Source organism: Mercenaria mercenaria, unplaced genomic scaffold (genome assembly GCF_021730395.1).
Source record: "Mercenaria mercenaria strain notata unplaced genomic scaffold, MADL_Memer_1 contig_2809, whole genome shotgun sequence".
NCBI classification, from domain to species: Eukaryota; Metazoa; Mollusca; class Bivalvia; order Venerida; family Veneridae; genus Mercenaria; species Mercenaria mercenaria.
In genome coordinates, this window is record NW_026460890.1 from 35,741 (window position 1) to 54,615 (window position 18,875).

The 18,875-nt window shown below is 37.7% G+C and overlaps 1 long non-coding RNA gene across 1 annotated transcript; it reads left to right on the forward strand.

Moving 5' to 3' along the window:
* The first annotated feature begins 606 nt into the window (after positions 1 to 606).
* LOC128552446 (uncharacterized) lies at positions 607 to 16,289 on the forward strand. The gene is made up of 4 exons (XR_008369080.1): positions 607 to 718; positions 6,232 to 6,376; positions 7,698 to 7,800; positions 16,192 to 16,289. It is a non-coding gene; the product is annotated as an uncharacterized LOC128552446 (long non-coding RNA).
* Positions 16,290 to 18,875: the final 2,586 nt, after the last annotated feature.

Genomic DNA, 18,875 nt, shown 5'->3' on the forward strand with positions numbered 1-18,875 from the left:
CTATAAATAGCTTATTTTTAGCAACTTTTTTATTATTGGCCATAGGGAAAAACCGAGACCACTTTTCTATGGTACAACATGGATGGTACCTCAAATTTTTAGGTGTTTTTTGACATATCTATACCTTGTAAGAATTTTTTTTTTCTTTTTGGTTAGATTTGTTCTCTTTGTTGTTCCTGTCCTTTGGATTTAGATATTTTTTCTGAGGACCTTCTTGTCCTCAAGTGCAATGATAACAGGTGAGCGATATAGGGCCATGATGGCCCTCATGTTTTAAGATCAACTTCCCTTAGTTGTTACTATAAATAACTTATGCCTGCAACCTTTCCTATGTTGCAGGCCATGTCTGTGACACATTTCTAGTCTACAAAAGCATTTTCTAGTATCCATTTGTGATCCTATTTCAAAATTGTTCAAGCAGTCTTTGAAACTCAAGTGAATGATCTAAAGCCACCTAGGCACACTTCATTTACAACTTTGAAAGGAATTGAATGTAAATGTTTTCTTCTTTAGGTTGATACACCCTTGAGAAGAAGCAGACTTTGTATTATCAGTACTTCCTCTACTTGTTATAATATTATAAACTTGAATCTTATTCAGGGCAACCAGGAACAGCAGCTGTTCAGATAAAACTGACCATTGGCTGTCATCATTAGAAGAATGTATCCAGCTTGAACTCGACCCAAAAGGAACTCCAGTGAACAGTGAAACAAAAAAGGTTTACAGTAGCAATATCAAGTTATGTCTTCCCTGATTTTTGGGTGACCCTCTACCAGGATTTTTAAAATAATTACAACTTTAAAAGATTTGGCCGCCAGTAAAGCGTAATTGCTTTTCCCTGTAGATTATAGTGGAAACTAAAAAAACAATCTCGTATTTAGCTGTTTTCAATTTTACTCTGCCATTCACTAGGGTTTTAGCTCAAGCAATCTAACCTTGCTCATAGTGGTTATTGTGACCACATGCTGTTTGTCGTTTTTCAGTCATCAATTTACATTTTCCTGGAATGACATCCCAGCCTCATTGAAGTTCCCACTATCAACAGTTATCAAAACATAGTTATGGGCAATTTTTCCAAAAAGATACAAAGGATAAAAATCAATATTGTGTTATAACAGACTGATGTTTAAACTTCATTTTGTAGCTCATTTGAGCATAAAGTGTTAAAGGTGAGCTATTGTGATTGCCTTGTGTCTGTCATTGTCTGTCATATGTTACCAACAATTTTACTGGACCACCCTAGAAGTCGCATTATTGGCGCAATCTTCATAAAATGCATATAGTCAGAATGTTGTCCTTCATAAAATCTCAGACAAGTTCAAAACTTGACATCTAGGGTCAAAAATGAGGTCACTAGATCAATTAATGGAAGAACCTTTTGAGAATTCTAGATGTCACTTTTTCTGCTTGATCTTCATTAAAAATTATCAGAATATTTGTCTATGAAATCTGGGTAAAGTTGAAAACCCGTCATTGGTCAAATCATAGAAAACCTTTATTAACATTCTACAGTCCAGTTTTCTACCTTATCATTATCATTCTTTGTCAAAATGTTTGTCAGCAGGAAATATAGGTCTTAAAGGTCATAAACTGGGTCACTGGGATATGTCATAGTAAAACCTTGTTTACACTCTAGAAGCCACATTTTCTAATTGATCATCATAAATATATGACAGAAAGTCTGCCACTACTAAATCTTGGCAAGATTCCAAATTGAGTTATTTGAGATCATAAACTAGGTCACAGGGTGAAAATATTGTAACACTCTAGAGGCTACACTTCTTTTTCATCATAATAGATCTTTGGCAGAATGTATGAAATATAGGTTAAATCCAAAAGTGGGATGACTGATGTCAAAAGATAAGCCACAAGTGTAAATCACAGAAACATCTTGTTGGGCCTCTAGAGGCCACATTTTATATTTTATCATTAAACCTTATCAAAATGCTTTATTCTATTAGAACAAGGTCAGAGTTGAAACTGATTATCTGAGGTCAAAAATAGATCATTAGGCCATATCATACTTAGACCATGCTAACACTCCATGAACCACATTTTCTGCCTGATCTTCATAAGACTTGACAAGAATGTCTGTTCAAACACAACTATAAATTTGTAAATGGGACACTTGGGTAAAAAACTAGATCACCAGGCCAAATTATTGAAAATTTAGTTAATGATCTACTTGATAAACATTGAATATAGTCAGAGTGTTTGTCTCCGAGTGTATGAAATTTAGAAAAAAAAATCTTTGAAATAATTTCATAGAAATGGAACCTTTACCAAGTTTGCTCAAATTATACCAGTTTGTCAAAACACAGGACCAAAGATGGGTATTATTTTAGCTCACCTGGGCATGAAGTGCTCTGGGTGAGTTAATGTGAATGCTTACCATCCCTTCTACATATGTCTATACACACTTTTCTCCAGACAACATCTCCTCCAAAACTACAGAATTGCACCAAACTTGGTCAGTGGCATCCTTGCATGATCCTCTATCAAGTTTATTCAAATACTTCAGCTTGACACCTTTAAACAACTTCTGCTCATAAATGACTTGATGGATCTTCCTCAAGCTTGTTCTATAGCATTATTGTGAGGGCTTCTGTTCAAATGGGGACACCATCCCCATTTAAGGACAATACCTTTGGAACAGCTTCTTGTCATGAACCACTGGATGTGTTTTTAGCTCACCTGAGCACGAAGTGCTCAAGGTGAGCTTTTGTGATCGCCCTGTGTCCGTCGTCCGTCGTCAACAATTTGACTGTTAACACTCTAGAGGTCACAATTTTGGCCTAATCTTAATGAAACTTGGTCAGAATGTTACCCTCATAAAAATTTTGGACGAGTTTGATATTGGGTCATCTGGGGTCAAAAACTAGGTCACCAGGTCAAATCAAAGGAAGAGCTTGTTAACACTCTAGAGGTCACAATTTTGGCCCAATCTTAATGAAACTTGGTCAGAATGTTACCCTCAATAAAATCTTGGATGAGTTTGATATTGGGTCATCTGGGGTCAAAAACTACGTCATCAGGTCAAAGGAAAAGCTTGTTAACACTCTAGAGGTCACATATTTGGCCCAATCTTAATGAAACTTGGTCAGAATGTTACCCTCAATAAAATCTTGGACAAGTCTGATATTGGGTCATCTGGGGTTAAAAAACTAGGTCACCAGGTCAAATCAAAGGAAAAACTTGTTAACACTCTAGAGGTCACAATTTTGGCCCAATCTTAATGAAACTTAGTCAGAATATTGCCCTTAATAAAATCTTGGATGAGTTTGATATTGGGTCATCTGGAGTCGAAAGCTAGTTCACCAGGTCAAATCAAAGGAAAAGCTTGTTAACTTTGTAGAGGCCACATTTTTAACTGTATCTTCATGAAACTTGGTCAGAATGTTACTCATGATGATCTCAAAGTCCAGTTTGAATCTGGGTCATGTAGGGTCAAAAACTAGGCGCCAGGTCAAATCAACGGAAAAGCTTGTTAGCACTCTAGAGGCCACATTTATGACCCTATCTTAATGAAACTTGGTCAGAATGTTTAGGAAAAGCTTGTTAACACTCTAGAGGCCACATTTATTACTGTATCTTCATGAAACTTAGTCAGAATGTAAATCTTGATGATCTTTAGGTCAAGTTGGAATCTGTGTCATATGAGGTCAAAAACTAGGTCACCAGGTCAAATCAAAGGAAAAGTTAGTTAACACTTTAGAGGCCACATTTATGACCATATCTTAATGAAACTTGATGATCTTTAGATCAATAGGTCAGGTGAGCGATACAGGGCCTTCATGGCCCTCTTGTTACCAAACATGGTCAGTTGCATCATTATAAGATCCTCTTTAATTCTGTACAAAAGGGGACACATGACCTCTTTAAGGGGCAGCTAAATGTGAAAATAGAACATTCTTAAAAAGAGCTTCCAAAACAGCCTTAGCCTGCATGAATTTATTTTCTATCATTAGTTTGTTTTTCAATTTACAGCAATGAAACTTACATCTTTGTGTGTATTATATAAAGATCTAAGGTGCTATACAGTATTTGTCACTTTTATTTTCAAAACGATGGAAAAAATGAAGAATAACAACATTCTCAAAATATTAGTTTTATTGAAAAAATCTCGCACTTGTTTAATGGGAAGACAGCTAGAAATGTTTTTGCCAAAATTTTATTTATTCAAGATTAAATTATGTTTGATAAAATTTAAAAAAATAAGAACTTTTTCCATCTAGTATTCTTTTAAATCACTAATTTTTGTCATCTGTACTATGAACAAAAAGTGACGTCAAAGTGCACTCGTGCACTCTTAGATACAACACGGGTATATCGGGTATGGTTTCGTTAGAATATTCTGTATACATGTACTTAAAAAAGCATGTATGCACTGAATATTGCCCTATAAATGTACTTGTATTTTCTCAATTCTTAATTGTTTTATAATTTAAATATTTCATGATTGATTTTTGTAACAATTCTGTTTCAAGATCTTGTTTAATCTGGCAAAATGTGCTGTCATGTAGGCAATCAAGGTCATTTATAAATCAATTTCTTCATTTTTTTATGGAAAGGAAATTTTTGATAATTTTAATAGCGGAAGAACATAAAAACTGAAGATCGTTAAGGAAGGATCTCAAGCCCGCCTGCTTAACTCAGTAGGGGGAGCGCAGATCCATGGATTGCGGGTTTGTGAGTTCGAGCCCTGATCGAGGCGTACGTTCTCCTTGATGATATGATAAAAGACAGTATCTAAAATTATTCGTCCTCAACCTCTGATTCATAAGGGGAAGTTGGCAGTTACTTGGCAGAGAACAGGTTGGTACTGGTGCAGAATCCAGGAAGACTGGTTAGGTCATACGAACATGTGGCATAACAGACTCATGAAAGTGCAGTGTTAAAGACAATGTCTTATAGGAAGACTTTTCCGCTTGTGATTGCTTACCGTCTAGAGTCCGTCCATCAGTCCAACCATAATGCACGGAGGGGCACCTGGGGTCTTCCTCCACCATTAAAGCTGGAAAGTCGCCATATGACCTATCATGTGTCGGTGTGACGTTAAATCCAACAAAAAAAAACACCAAAAAAACTGGCGTCTGGTGTCCATCCACACTTTCCTTTAAACAACATCTCCTCCTAAACAACCTGTTTAAATTTGATGAAACTTCACAGGAATGATCCTTGGATGGCCCCCTTTCAAAATTATTCAAAGATTTGAATTCCACACAGAACTCAACCGAAAGGAAAAACTTAAAAAATCTTCTTGTCCAAAACCGCAAGGCATAGAGCCTTCATATTTGGCCTGTGACATCATCTAATGGTCCTCTATAAAGATTGTTCAAATTATGCCCCTGGGGTGAAATGAGGCCCCGCCCTGGGGGTCCCAAGTTTTACATAGACTTATATAGGAAAAAACTTCAAAAATCTTCTTGTCTGATACTGCAAGGCCTAGGCTTTTGATATTTGGTATGTCTCATTGCTTTGTGGTCATCTACCAAAATTGTTCAAATTATGACCCTTGGGTGAAAAGAGGCCCTACCCTGGGAGTCTCAAGTTTTACATAGACTTTGTATATAGGAAAAAACTTGAAAAATCTTTTTGCCTGAAACTGCAAGGCATAGGCTTTTGATATTTGGTATGTTGCCTTGCCTAGTGTTCCTGTACCAAAATTTTCAAATTATTCCCCTTGGGTGAAAAGAGGCCCTGCCCTGGGGGTCCAAAGTTTAACATAGACATATATAGAAAAACAAAATCTTCTTGTCTGAAAGTTCAAGGCCTAGGCCTTTGATATTTGGTATGAAGCATTGCCTAGCGGATCTCTAACAAGATTGTTCAAATTATGCTTTGGGCTGAAAAGAGGTCTTGCCCCGGGGGAGTGAGGGAGATATGAGTTATATAGGAAAAAATACTTTGAAGATTATTGGATCATAATTATTTTCTAGACTGTTTAGTTATAATTACCTGATAACCCCAAGTGATTAGGGGTCACTTGACCATGACCTACTGACCTACTTTCTTGCTTTTTAAGATACAGCCTTGAAATTTGGATGACATGTACAGTTTTTCACACCGATCTTAAAACTGACTTTCAGTGACTATACATGTGACCTACTTTCTTAATACTTTAGCATCAGTTTGCCATTTGAAACATGTGGCTCATATTACTCATGTGAGCGATCCAGGGTCATCATGACCCTCTTGTATGTAATTTAAAACTAGATTCATTCTTTCCAGATAACAGTACATGTAAGAAACATTCCAGCTAATAGATCTGATGGTACATATAAATGTTTTTTTATAAATGGCTCAAAAAAAATAGATGAGACACCTGCAGGGAGAATTGATAATGGTAATACCTTCACATGTGAGGCACCAAAAGGTAATATGCTTACATAATGCATCATTTACTACAGACTGTTAAATCAGTAATATATGTAGTAATAGAGTACAGAACTATCACATCTATATAGAAAATTATTACATACTCGTTTCTATTCCGCGTTAAGTAACACTGGTACCGGAAACGTCAATATTTTTCCATACACTGACGCCTGAATTTCATATCGGGTGCATGACGTAATTCAGTGTGTGTTGTTGCACTATTTTTTTCTATTTTGAATAATTTAGTTCAGTATAGTTAATCCTATTCAGGCTATTGAACAAATTTATACGTGTAGATGAGTATGTAATAAAAAGGTTATTATCTTTGCATCGGGAAATATGCACTCGTTCTTCAGCGGAAGAATATTGTGCGCCTAAAGTCACGCAATATTTCCGCTGAAGAACTCGTGCATATTTCCCGATACAAAGCTAATAACCTATAAACATTCAATTGATTATCAGATACATGTAATAGGTATAAAATTTTTTACGGCATTCCGGAGATCCATTAATGCCTGTAAGTCTGTACCTCGGTCTGTGCTGCTTAATCCAATTTATATGCAAAGTGCCATATTTGAATATTTGGCCAAGGTTCTATGTTTATTATACTAGAATGTGGGTGAGACGTTTTGTTTTGCCTTGTCCATCCATCCATCTATCACACTTTCTGATCATTAACTTCGGAACAATTTGACCTGGAACCTTCAAACTTCATAGGATGATAGGGCTTACAGAATAGATTAACCCTATTGTTTTTGGAGTCAGTCAATCAAAGGTCAAGGTCACAGAAGCCTTGACATTGAAACTGTTTCCACTCAATAACTTGAGAACCACTTGACCCAGAACATTCAACCTTCAGGGGCCATCCGTTTGTCACACTTCATTTTCCATCAATAACTGGAGAACCATTTGACCTAGAACCTCCAAACTTTGTAGGGTGATGGGGATTACAGGTTACTAGATCAGAGGTCAAGGTCACAGGGGCCTAAACATGGAAAACAATTTCTAATAAATAACTTGAGAACCACTCGTCTCAGAATGTTAAAACTTCATAGGACGATTTGACATTTAGAACTGATGATCACTATTGATTTTTGGATCACTTGATCAGAGGTCAAGGTCACAAGGACCAGAACATGGAAAACAGATTCCGATCAATAAAATGACAACCATTTGACCCAGAACCTTCAAGTAAGTATTGTGGCCTCTGGAATGCTTCACCTTTGGGTTCAAATAATTCAACTGTATATACCTTCATTGAAAAAACAAGAACACACAATTGGACTGTAAATATAGATATTTACATTTCTTTATTTCAGTGAGCAGTCATACCTTATCAGAACTTGTGTTTGCATTCTCAACTCAGAATGTAATTCTTGCAAAGGCAGATTTCTTATTTTATGACTGCCAAACCTACAGGAAGTAAGTATGAGTTAATTTTTGTGCTCCCCCACGACGATGAGTGGTGGGGGCATATAGATTTGGTCTTGTCCATGCTTCCGTTCGAAGATTGACGCACCTTGCTCAAAAAGTATTTGATATATATTGAAGAAACTGTGCATGAGTCTTAATCATGTTATGAACTTGCGCACCTCCTATTTTTCGTCTGGCTCTGCCCTCTATTTCCAGAGTTATTGCCCCTGAAATAGTCAAAAATGCACAATTTCACCTTGAGACATGCCTAGCTCAAAAAGTATTTGATGTAGATTCATGAAACCTTGTATGAGTCTTAATCATGATATGAACTTGCACACCTCCTATTTTTCATCTGGCTCCGCCCCCTAATTTTCAGAGTTATGGCCTCTGAAATAGTCAAAAATGCACATTTTCACCTTGTGACGTGCCTAGCTCAAAAAGTATTTAATAAGAATTGATTAAACATTGCGTGAGTCTTTATCATGATATGAACTTGCGCACCTCCTATTTTCCATGTGGATGTTCCCGCTGTTTCTAGAGTTATGGCCCCAGAAATAATTAAAAAAGCACATTTTCACCTTGTGACGTGTCTAACTCAAAAACTATTTCATCTAAATGGATGAAACCTTGCATGAGCCTTTATCATGATATGAACTTGCACACCTATTTTTTGTCTGCCTCCGCCCCCTATTTCCAGAGTTATTACCCCTGAAATAGTTCAAAATGCACATTTTCACCTTGTGATGCATCTAGCTCAAAAAGTATATGATATAAATGGATGAAAACTTGCATGAGTCTTTATCATGATATAAACTTGCGCACCTCTTATTTTTTGTCAGGCTGCACCCCCTATTTTTAAAGTTATGGCCCTTGAAATAGTCAAAAATGCACATTTTCACCTAATAATGTGCCTAGCTCAAAAAACATTTGATGTAAATTCATGAGACCTTGCTGGAGTCTTTATTAGTCCCCTACTGGTTGAAAACCAGTTTCGGGGACTATAGGAATGCACTTTTCCGTCATTCCGTCTGTCCGTCCGTCCGTCTGTCCGTCCGTCCGTCGGTCCGAGCCCACGAATGAACATTTGTTGGGTATAGAGAACAATAGGTAATGGTAAATTCTATTCATTCCGTAGTGTTTATTGGGTACTTTTTGTAGCATATTGGGTACTTTTTAACAAAAGAAATACCCAATAAAGGTCCATCTGTAGGAACGTCCGTCCGTCCGTCCGCAATTTCGTGTCCGGTCCATAACTGTCATCCATGAAGGGATTTTAATATTACTTGGCACAAATGTTCCCCATGATGAGACGACGTGTCATGCGCAAAACCCGGACACCTAGCTCAAAGGTCAAGGTCACAATTGGAGGTCAAAGGTCAACAGGGCTTTTTTCCTGTCCGGTCCACAACTCTCCCATCCTTGAAGGGATTTTAGTATTACTTGGCACAAATGTTCCCCATGATGAGATGATGTGTCATACGCAAATCCCGGACCCCTAGCTCAAAGGTCAAGGTCACAATTGGAGGTCAAAGGTCAACAGGGCTTTTTTCCTGTCCGGTCCATAACTCTCCCATCCATGAAGAGATTTCAATATTACTTGGCACAAATGTTCCCCATGAGGAGACGACGTGTCATGCGCAAAACCTGGACCCCTAGCTTAAAGGTCAAGGTCACAATTGGAGGTCAAAGGTCAACAAGGCTTTTTTCCTGTCTGGTCTATAACTCTCCCATCTATGAAGGGATTTTAATATTACTTGGCACAAATGTACCTCATAATAAGACGATGTGTCATGCACAACTTTCAGACCCCTAGCTCAAAGGTCAAGGTCACACTTAGCAGTCAAATGTTATCATAGCATGAACAGGGTCTGTTTCGTGTCCAGTCCATAACTCTGACATTCATTAAGGGATTTTAATATCACTTAGCACAAGTGTTCCCCATGATGAGACGACGTGTCATGCGCAAATCCCAGACCCCTAGCTCAAAGGTCAAGGTCACAATTGGGGGTCAAAGGTCAACAGAGTTTTTTTCCTGTCCCGTCCATAACTCTGCCATCCATGAAGGGATTTTAATATTACTTGGCACAATGTTCCCCATGATGAGACAACATGTCCTGCGCAAAGCCCAGACCCTTAGCTCAAAGGTCAAGGTCACAATTGGAGGTCAAAGGTCAATAAGGTTTTTTCCCTGTCCGATCCAGAACTCTGTCATCCATCAAGGGATTACAATATTACTTGGCATAAATGTTTCCCATGATGAGACGACGTGTCATGCGCAACACCCAGTACCCTAGCTTAAAGGTCAAGGTCACACTTTGAGATCAAAGGTCAAGAGGATTTTTTTCCTGTCCGGTCTATAACTTTGTCATGCAAAGCAGGATTTAGATATCAGTTGGCACAAATATTCCCCTGGATGAGACAACACGTCATGCGCAAGAACCAGGTCCCTAGGTCTAAGGTCAAGGTCATATTTAGAGGTCAAAGGTCAAATTCAAGAATGACTTTGTACGGAACATTTCTTCTTCATGCATGGAGGGATTTTGATGTAACTTGGACCAAATGTTCACCACCATGAGGCACCCTTGTTTTTAGAATTACGTCCCTTTGTTGTTACTATAAATAGATTTTATTGTGACTTTTTTATTACTGGCGGTAGAGAAAAATCGAGACCACTTTTCTGTGGTACAGCATGCATGTTACATCCAATTTTTAGGTGTATTTTGACCTATCTCTACCTGGTAAAGAGTTTCTTGTGGACTTATATTATATAGATTTTTTTTTTTTTTTTTTTTTTTTTTTTTTAAAGATTAATTTCCCTTAGTTGTTACTATAAATAACTTACATGATAACATTTTTATAATCAGCCAAAAAAAATTCAATATGAAAACAACTGTGGGTTTTTATATATGCACATTTTAATCCAAGTGTGTTGTTATAACATATTGTATATGTAGTACAATATTGTTTATACATCATTGACAGATATCAGTTCATTATGTTATACTGCAGTAGAGAAAATTAGGTGCCTTCCAGTAGGGGACTTTGTATTGCATGGCAATACTTCATTCACTTGTTATGATGTGACTTTGCACACTTGACATTCTTCTTGAGAATTTTATTGCTTAGTACAGAGTTATGGCATTGAAATAGCAAAAATAGTGGATTTTTTGTTTGTGATGCTCATAGCTCAAAAAGTATATGGCCTAGAATACTGAATCCTTTTCATAAAATGTTAGTTTAGGCTCTGTTACCCTATTAAGACTGTAAACATTTTAATTATTGCCCCTTATTTGTGACAAATGTACCAGTGGGGGAGCGGGGAACACCCTGTGTCCTACAGACACATTCTAGTTTTAAAAAGTCTTAGAAAATTAATGACCACTTGGCAGTAATTTTGAATTTCATACACCATGTTGATTTTTTGAAGTTTGGATCTTGATGAAATATTCAGTGTATGGTGTCAAAGATTAAACAGGCAAAGTGATTTGCTTGTAGAACCATTTTAACGATATTTTGTAATATCACTCTTTTGGTTTCCAATCAGTTAATAGAGAATGCTTGGTATCACAATGGTCGAACTTAATAGGATAATTGCCTATAAATATTTCTTCCACACCACTGTGCGGTGGGAGACATAGAGAATCTGTCATTGGTCTTCGGTTTAGATCAGAAAATCCCAACCTGAGGGCGGACTGCTCAAGTCTTAAACGAGGCTGTGCCGAGTTTAAGACTTGAGCAGTGCGCCCGAGGGTTGGGATTTCCGATCTTCACCGAACACCAATGATGGATTCTATTTCTCATTTACCACAACAGAAAAAATAAAAACAAGCATGAAAATATGAAACTATTTAAAACGCGGGAAATTGACGTCCGTAAGCAGAAGTGACGTCATGACATTTCAGTGACGCACAATAACAAAGTTCCGATTTAGTTTTATCGTTTGTAGTGTAACGGTACGTCCTTATCATAAAGTAACGAATTTTGAATTGAGAAATACACTATAAGGAATGGAGAGAAAAGATTAAGGTACCTGATTTTTAGCCCACCATCTGATGATGGTGGGCTATTAAAATCACTCTGCGTCCGTGGTCCGTCCATCCGTCATTCCGTCCGTCCGTCTGTCCGTTAACAATTTCTCGTTATCGCATCTCCTCAGAAACTACTGGGGGAATTTTGACCAAACTTTGTCAGAATGATGTATTGGTACCCTAGTTGTGTCCCCAGTAAAATCAGACTGGTTCAACAATTTATGAGTGAGTTATGGCCCTTTGTTTATTTCCATATTTTACATAGATTTATATAGGGAAAAACTTTGAAAACCTTCTTGTCCAAAACCACAGAGCCTAGGGCTTTGATATTTGGTTTGAAACATCATCTAGTGGTCCTCTACCAAGATTATTCAAATTATTTCTCTGGGGTCAAATATGGCCCCGCCCTGGGGGTCACATGGTTTATATAGACTTATATAGGGAAAAACTTTGAAAAACCTCTTGTCCAAAACCACAGGGTCTAGGGCTTTGATATTTTGTATGTGACATCATCTAGTGGTCTTCAACTAAGATTGTTCAAATTATACCCCTAGGGTCAAATATGGCCCCGCCCTGGGGGTCATATGGTTTACATAGACTTTTATAGGGAAAAACTTTGAAAATCTTCTTGTCCAAACCACAAAGCCTAGGGCTTTGATACTTGTAATGTAGCATCATCTAGTGGTTCTCTACAAAGTTTGTTCAAATTATGCCCATAGGGTCAAAAATGGCCCCGCCCCGGGGGTCACATGGTTCATATAGAATTATATAGGGAAAAGCTTTTAAAATGTTCTTGTCAATAACTACAATATTCAAATTTGGACCACATGTATATTTTTAAGTGGCAAGATGAACCTTGACATGAGTTGACCTTGATTTTGACCTAGTGACCTACTTTCACATTTCTGTAGCTACAGCCTTTAAATTTGGACCACATGTATATTTTTGAGTGGCAAGATGAACCTTGACATGAGTTGACCTTGATTTTGACCTAGTGACCTATTTTCACATTTCTGTAGCTACAGCCTTCAAATTTGGACCACATGCATAGTTTTGTGTACTGAAAAAAACTTTGACCTTCACATTGACCTGGTGACCTACTTTCACATTTTTGAAGGTACAGGCTTCAAATTTGGACCACATGCATAGTTTTGTATTCCGAAATAAAATTTGACCTTGATTTTGACCTAGTGACCTACTTTTACATTTCTCAAGCTACAGCCTTCAAATTTGGACCACTTGCATAGTTTTGTGTACTGAAATGAACTTTGACCTTTACATTGACCTAGTGACCTACTTTCACATTTTTAAGGTACAGGCTTCAAATTTGGACCACATGCATAGTTTTGTATTCCAAAATAAAATTTGACCTTGATTTTGACCTAGTGACCTACTTTTACATTTTTCAAGCTACAGCCTTCAAATTTGGACCACATGCATAGTTTTGTGTACCGAAACAAACTTTGACATTTATATTGACCTAGTGACCTACTTTCACATTTTTGAAGGTACAGGCTTCAAATTTGGACCACATGCATAGTTTTGTATTCGTAAATAAAATTTGACCTTGATTTTGACCTAGTGACCTACTTTTACATTTCTCAAGCTACAGCCTTCAAATTTAGACCACTTGCATAGTTTTGTGTACCGAAATGAACTTTGACCTTAAGATTGACCTAGTGACCTACTTTCACATTTCTGTAGCTACAGGCTTCAAATTTAGACCACATGCATAGGATTGTGTACCGAAACAAACTTTGACCTTGACATTGACCTAGTGACCTACTTCCACATTTCTCAAGCTACAGCTTCGAATTTGGACCACATGCACAGTGTTGTGTACGGAAATAAAGTTTGACCTTGAGCTAGTCAGTAAGTCTAGAAATTTGGAACACTCAAAAATGGCACATTGGTGGGCGCCAAGATCACTCTGTGATCTCTTGTTAATTATTTTACATAAATAATATGTATATTCAGAGCATGAAGTAGTCCATCAAGGAGTGTGGGATAACCAATGTGAGATAAGATTTTCCAGCGTTTCTAAAAATAGAGATTTTTCTGTCCGATAAATGAGAAATATTGATTTACTCCTGTCTGTCTGTATGTCCGCACATCTGTCACAAATACTGTCGGCACTCCATGTTGAACATTTCTCATCTGATATTCACCAAGATTGAACAAAATGTGTTTGCCAATAAGTCCTCGGCCAAGTTTGATAACTAGCCAAATCAGTCTAGGCACTTCAGAATTATGGCCCATGAACTACCAATAGGCCTCTTACTCCAACACTTGTTCAATAGGCTGCTTACTCCAACACTTACTCCAACACTATCAAAGATATATTTTCTGTGAGTAAACAGTATATTAAGACTGACTTACTATTCAGATGATTAGACAGTTGTGGGAGACATGCGCTTTTCTAAAAAAGCAGCTGTAGTTAGTAGATGACTTGTTTGGGGGTTAAGGAGATCAGTATGTCAAAGGTCAAGGTATAAGTGACCTTGAGGCTGAAAATGGTTTCCACAGGTCCTACTAGATGCAAAAAAATACACCTTAAGCAAATTTTCCATGGGTGATATTTTGTTCACATGATGAACATATTTGCATTTGTGTTACAAATTTTGCATGGATATGTGCAAACTTTGCATGGTGTGCAAATTTAGTGCATGTAAACAGCAGTTTAGGTACATAAGTTTGTAGCCATTACATCTCAACAAATTTATCGTATAGTTTTATTATGCCCCCCTTCGAAGAAGGAGTGATATATTGTTTTGCAGATGTCGGTAGGTCTGTCGGTCGGTCTGTCAGTAAGTAGACCAATTAGTTTCTGGATGATAACTCAAGAACACTTGAGCCTAGGATCATGATACCCAGTGACAGGGATGTTGGTCGTGACCAGCAGATGACCCCTATTAATTTTGAGGTCAGTCAGTCAAAGGTCAAGGTCACAGGTACCTGGAACTGTTAAACAGTTTCCGGATGATAACTCAAGAACGCTTGGGCCTAGGATCATGATACCCAGTGATAGGGAGGTTGGTCATGAGCAGCAGATGACCCCTATTGATTTTGAGATCAGTACGTCAAAGGTCAAGGTCACAATGACCCAGAACAGGTAAACAGTATCCAGATGATAACTCAAGAACATTTGTGCCCAGGATCATGAAACTTGATAGGGAGGTTGGTCTTGACCATCAGATGACCCCTATTGATTTTGAGGTCAGTAGGTCATAGGTCAAGATCACAGTGACCCGGAACAGTTAAATGATTTCCAGATGAAAACTCAAGAACTCTTGGACCTAGGATCATGAAATTTGATAGGGAGGTTGGTCATGACCAGCAGATGACTGTATTGATTTTGAGGTCAAAGGTCAAGGTAAAAGTGACTTGGAACAGTTAAACTGTTTCCGGAGGATAACTTGAGAATGCTTGGGCCTGAGATCAGGAAACTTGATAGGGAGGACCAGCAGATGACCCCTATTGATTTTGAGGTCAGTAAGTCAAAGGGCAAGGTCAAAGTGACCCAGAACAGTTAAACCGTTTCAGGACGATAACTTGAGAATGCTTGGGCTTAGGATCACGAAACTTAATAGGGTGGTTGATCATGACCAGCAAATGACCCCTGTTGATTCTTTTGTGTACATTTACCAAATAATTAATTTCTGTTCCTTGTGCAATTACTGAATGCATCAAGGGGCGGACATTTCGTGTTCTGTGAGCTCTTGTCTGGCAAATAGGTCTATTTCACAGTAATATATATAATACAGACATTTTCAATAATTATGCCCCCCTTTGAAGAAGGAGGGGTATATTGTTTTGCAGATGTCGGTCGGTCTGTCTGTCGGTCGGAATGTAGACCATTCCAATTCAGGATGATTACTCAAGAATGCTTGTGCCTAGGATCATTAAAGTTGATAGGGAGGTTGGTCATGACCAGCAGATGACCCCTATTGATTTTGAGGTCAGTATGTCAAAGATCAAGGTCACAGTGACCCGGAACAGTTAAACGGTTTCTGGATGAGAACTCAAGATTGGTTGGGCCAAGGATCATGAAAGATGATAGGGAGGTTGGTCATCACCAGCAGATGACCCCTATTAATTTTGAGATCATTAGGTCAAAGGTTAAGGTCACAGTGACAAGGAACAGTAAAATGGTTTCTAGAATGTATGTCTCAATAAAATGTAGGATCAGTTTGTAACTGGGTCATCCATTATCAAATCATAGGTCTTGAAAATTATTGTGACCAGTCCAACAAGACTATGTACTACCAATCTGGCACAGAGTTCTTGTGCACTTAATACTTGAGCAATTTTCAGTACATCTTTATTTTCTTTAAACCTTAATACACTACAATCACAATTTTGCTTGTAGGTGTGGAGAGTGTGTGAAAACAGTAGGTGCAAATTGCACGTGGGATTTGAACAATGCCAAGTGTACAGATCACTCAGCAGAACACATAAGCAATGTAAATATCGACTTCCATTCCTAGTAAAATGTTAATGTAGTTAGTTTGAATTTTGTTATACAGCTCACTGAAGTTAGTGTGAGTCATTTATTATGGGGTCCCCTGTAGGTAGAGGAGATATACTGTTTTTGCCTTGGGCGTTTGTCTGTCTGTCCATCCATCCCTCTGCATTAAGCTTGTCCAGCTTTCACAAGTCAAACTGCTGACTGGATTTCGACGAAACTTTACAGACTGAAGTGATCAGTACCAAGTTGCCGGTACTATCCGCTTCGCTGCACAAAATGGCCACCAGAGCTGAAAATAGAAAAATCTTGTCTGGCTTTCAAAGGTCAAACTGCTGGACAGATTTCAACCAAACTTCAAACCTTACATGAATATTTATCAGCATGTGAAGTTATAACCACACACCCCCACAACCACCTACATTCGAGATTTCTTACTTGATTGTTCTCTTGTAAGGACATCTGTTCTTTTAAATTCAAATGAACATGTTAAACAGCGACACTTGGTGCCAAACTACACAAATACAATATTTTGTTCTAGTTTCACTGCAAGCTCACATTCGAATAACTCCATATAATTCTAAACGCTATGCTTATTACAATAAACATATTCCATTTAGAATAGTTTTATTAGTCAGGATCAATCGTAACATACATTTATTATGTGCACTTAAAAACATTCGTTTTCTTGACTAATGAAATTTGCTTTTTAGTAACATCCTTAACTTTTTGCTGAATATATTTTTTTGCCATTCGTCACCTCAAACCCTTTTGTCGGGAGATATAAATTAATCGAATTTGCTTGTTGGAAATAGTCTTCTCAAAACTTGCTACATAGGTTAACAGTTAAAATAGTTTACACATAGCATTTTTATCAAGCTGGATTTCAGTCAGCGTTTAATAGAGAGTAACACTTGACAGTTCCATTTTATATCAATATAGTGAAAAATTAAACCAAGATGAACAAGTTCTGTTGCTTTTCATCACCTTTTGTAACTTATTGATGTATGTAATATCATCTTTTGTAACTTGTTGATATATCTTTTGTAACGTATTATATGCCCGAAGGGATGTATTATGTTATACCCCTGGTGTCTGTCTGTCTGTTCGTTAGCAATTTCCTGTTCGCTCAGTAACTCTTGAACCCCTTGATGGGTTTTGAAGAAACTTGACACAAATGTTTACCGCATCAAGACGATGTGCAGAGCGCATGTTTCTGATGGCTTGCTTCAAGGTCAAGGTCACAGGGTCAAAGGTCATATGAGTGTTACGTATCCACTCTGTAACTCTTGAACTGCTTGAAGGACTTAAAGAAACTTGACACAAATGTATACCACATTGAGACAACATGCAGAGCGTGTATTTCAGTTGGCTTGCTTCAAGGTCAAGGTCAGTCTTAGAGGTCAAAGGTCATATGACTTTGTTTCATTGCTGTGTTCTTGTTTTTATTTCGCAGATCTCTTTTAGCTCACCTGAGCACGATGTGCTCATGGTGAGGTATTGTGATCACCCTGTATCCCGCGTCTGTGCGTCAAGTCATCCATCATCAAGATTTTGTGTTTAAATGACATCTCCTCTAAAACCACCCTTGGTTGCACATAGGGGCTGCCAGAGCTAAAAATAGAAAAAAAATTCAAGCGACATCACCTCTTAAACCAGTGGTCTGATTTTAAGTCTGATTTTGATATAATTTCACACAAATGGTCTTTATGCTACCCTCTACCAAGATTGTTCAAATTATACCGATTCCTCAAAAAACATGGCTGCCAGACGGTGTGGTCACTTTTCCCTATATGTATATAGAGGAAACTTTAAAAATCTTCTTGTATGAAACTGCTTGTCAGATTTTAGAATAAATTTACACAAATGGTCCCTGTGTGACCCTCTACCAAGATTATTCAAATTATTTTGATTTGTCAAAAAAGATGGCCACCAGGGGGCATGGTCACTTTTCCCCGTGTAGTGGAAACTTTTCTTCTTGTGTGAAACTGCTGCCCGATTTTCAATAATTTTACACAAATGGTCCTTGTGTGACCATCTACCTAGATTGTTCAAATTATACCGATTCTTCAAAAAATATGGCTGCCACAGGGCGCGGTCACTTTTCCCTATAGTGGAAACTTTAAAAGTCTTCTTGTATGAAACTGCTTGTCCAATTTTAGAATAGTTTTATACAAATAGTCCTTGTGTGACACTCTACCAAGATTGTTCATATTATTTTGATTCATCAAAAAGCATGGCCGCCAGAGAGCGTGGTCACTTTTCTCTATATGTATATAGTTGAAACTTTAAAAATCCTCTTGTTTGAAACTGCTGGCCCGATTTTAAAATAATTTTGCACAAATGTTTCTTGTGTGACCCTCTACCAAGATTGTTCAATTTTTTTCCGACTCATCAAAAAACATGGCTGCCAGGGGGTGTGGCCAGTTTTCTTCTCTGAATCAATCATAGCTAGAGCCTTGATATTTGGCTTGTGATATCAGATTTGTAATGTGTACCATAATTGTTCAAATTATTGCCCTTGGTTGAAAAGTGTGTTTGTTTGTTTGTTTTGGGTTTAACGCCGTTTTTCAACAGTATTTCAGTTA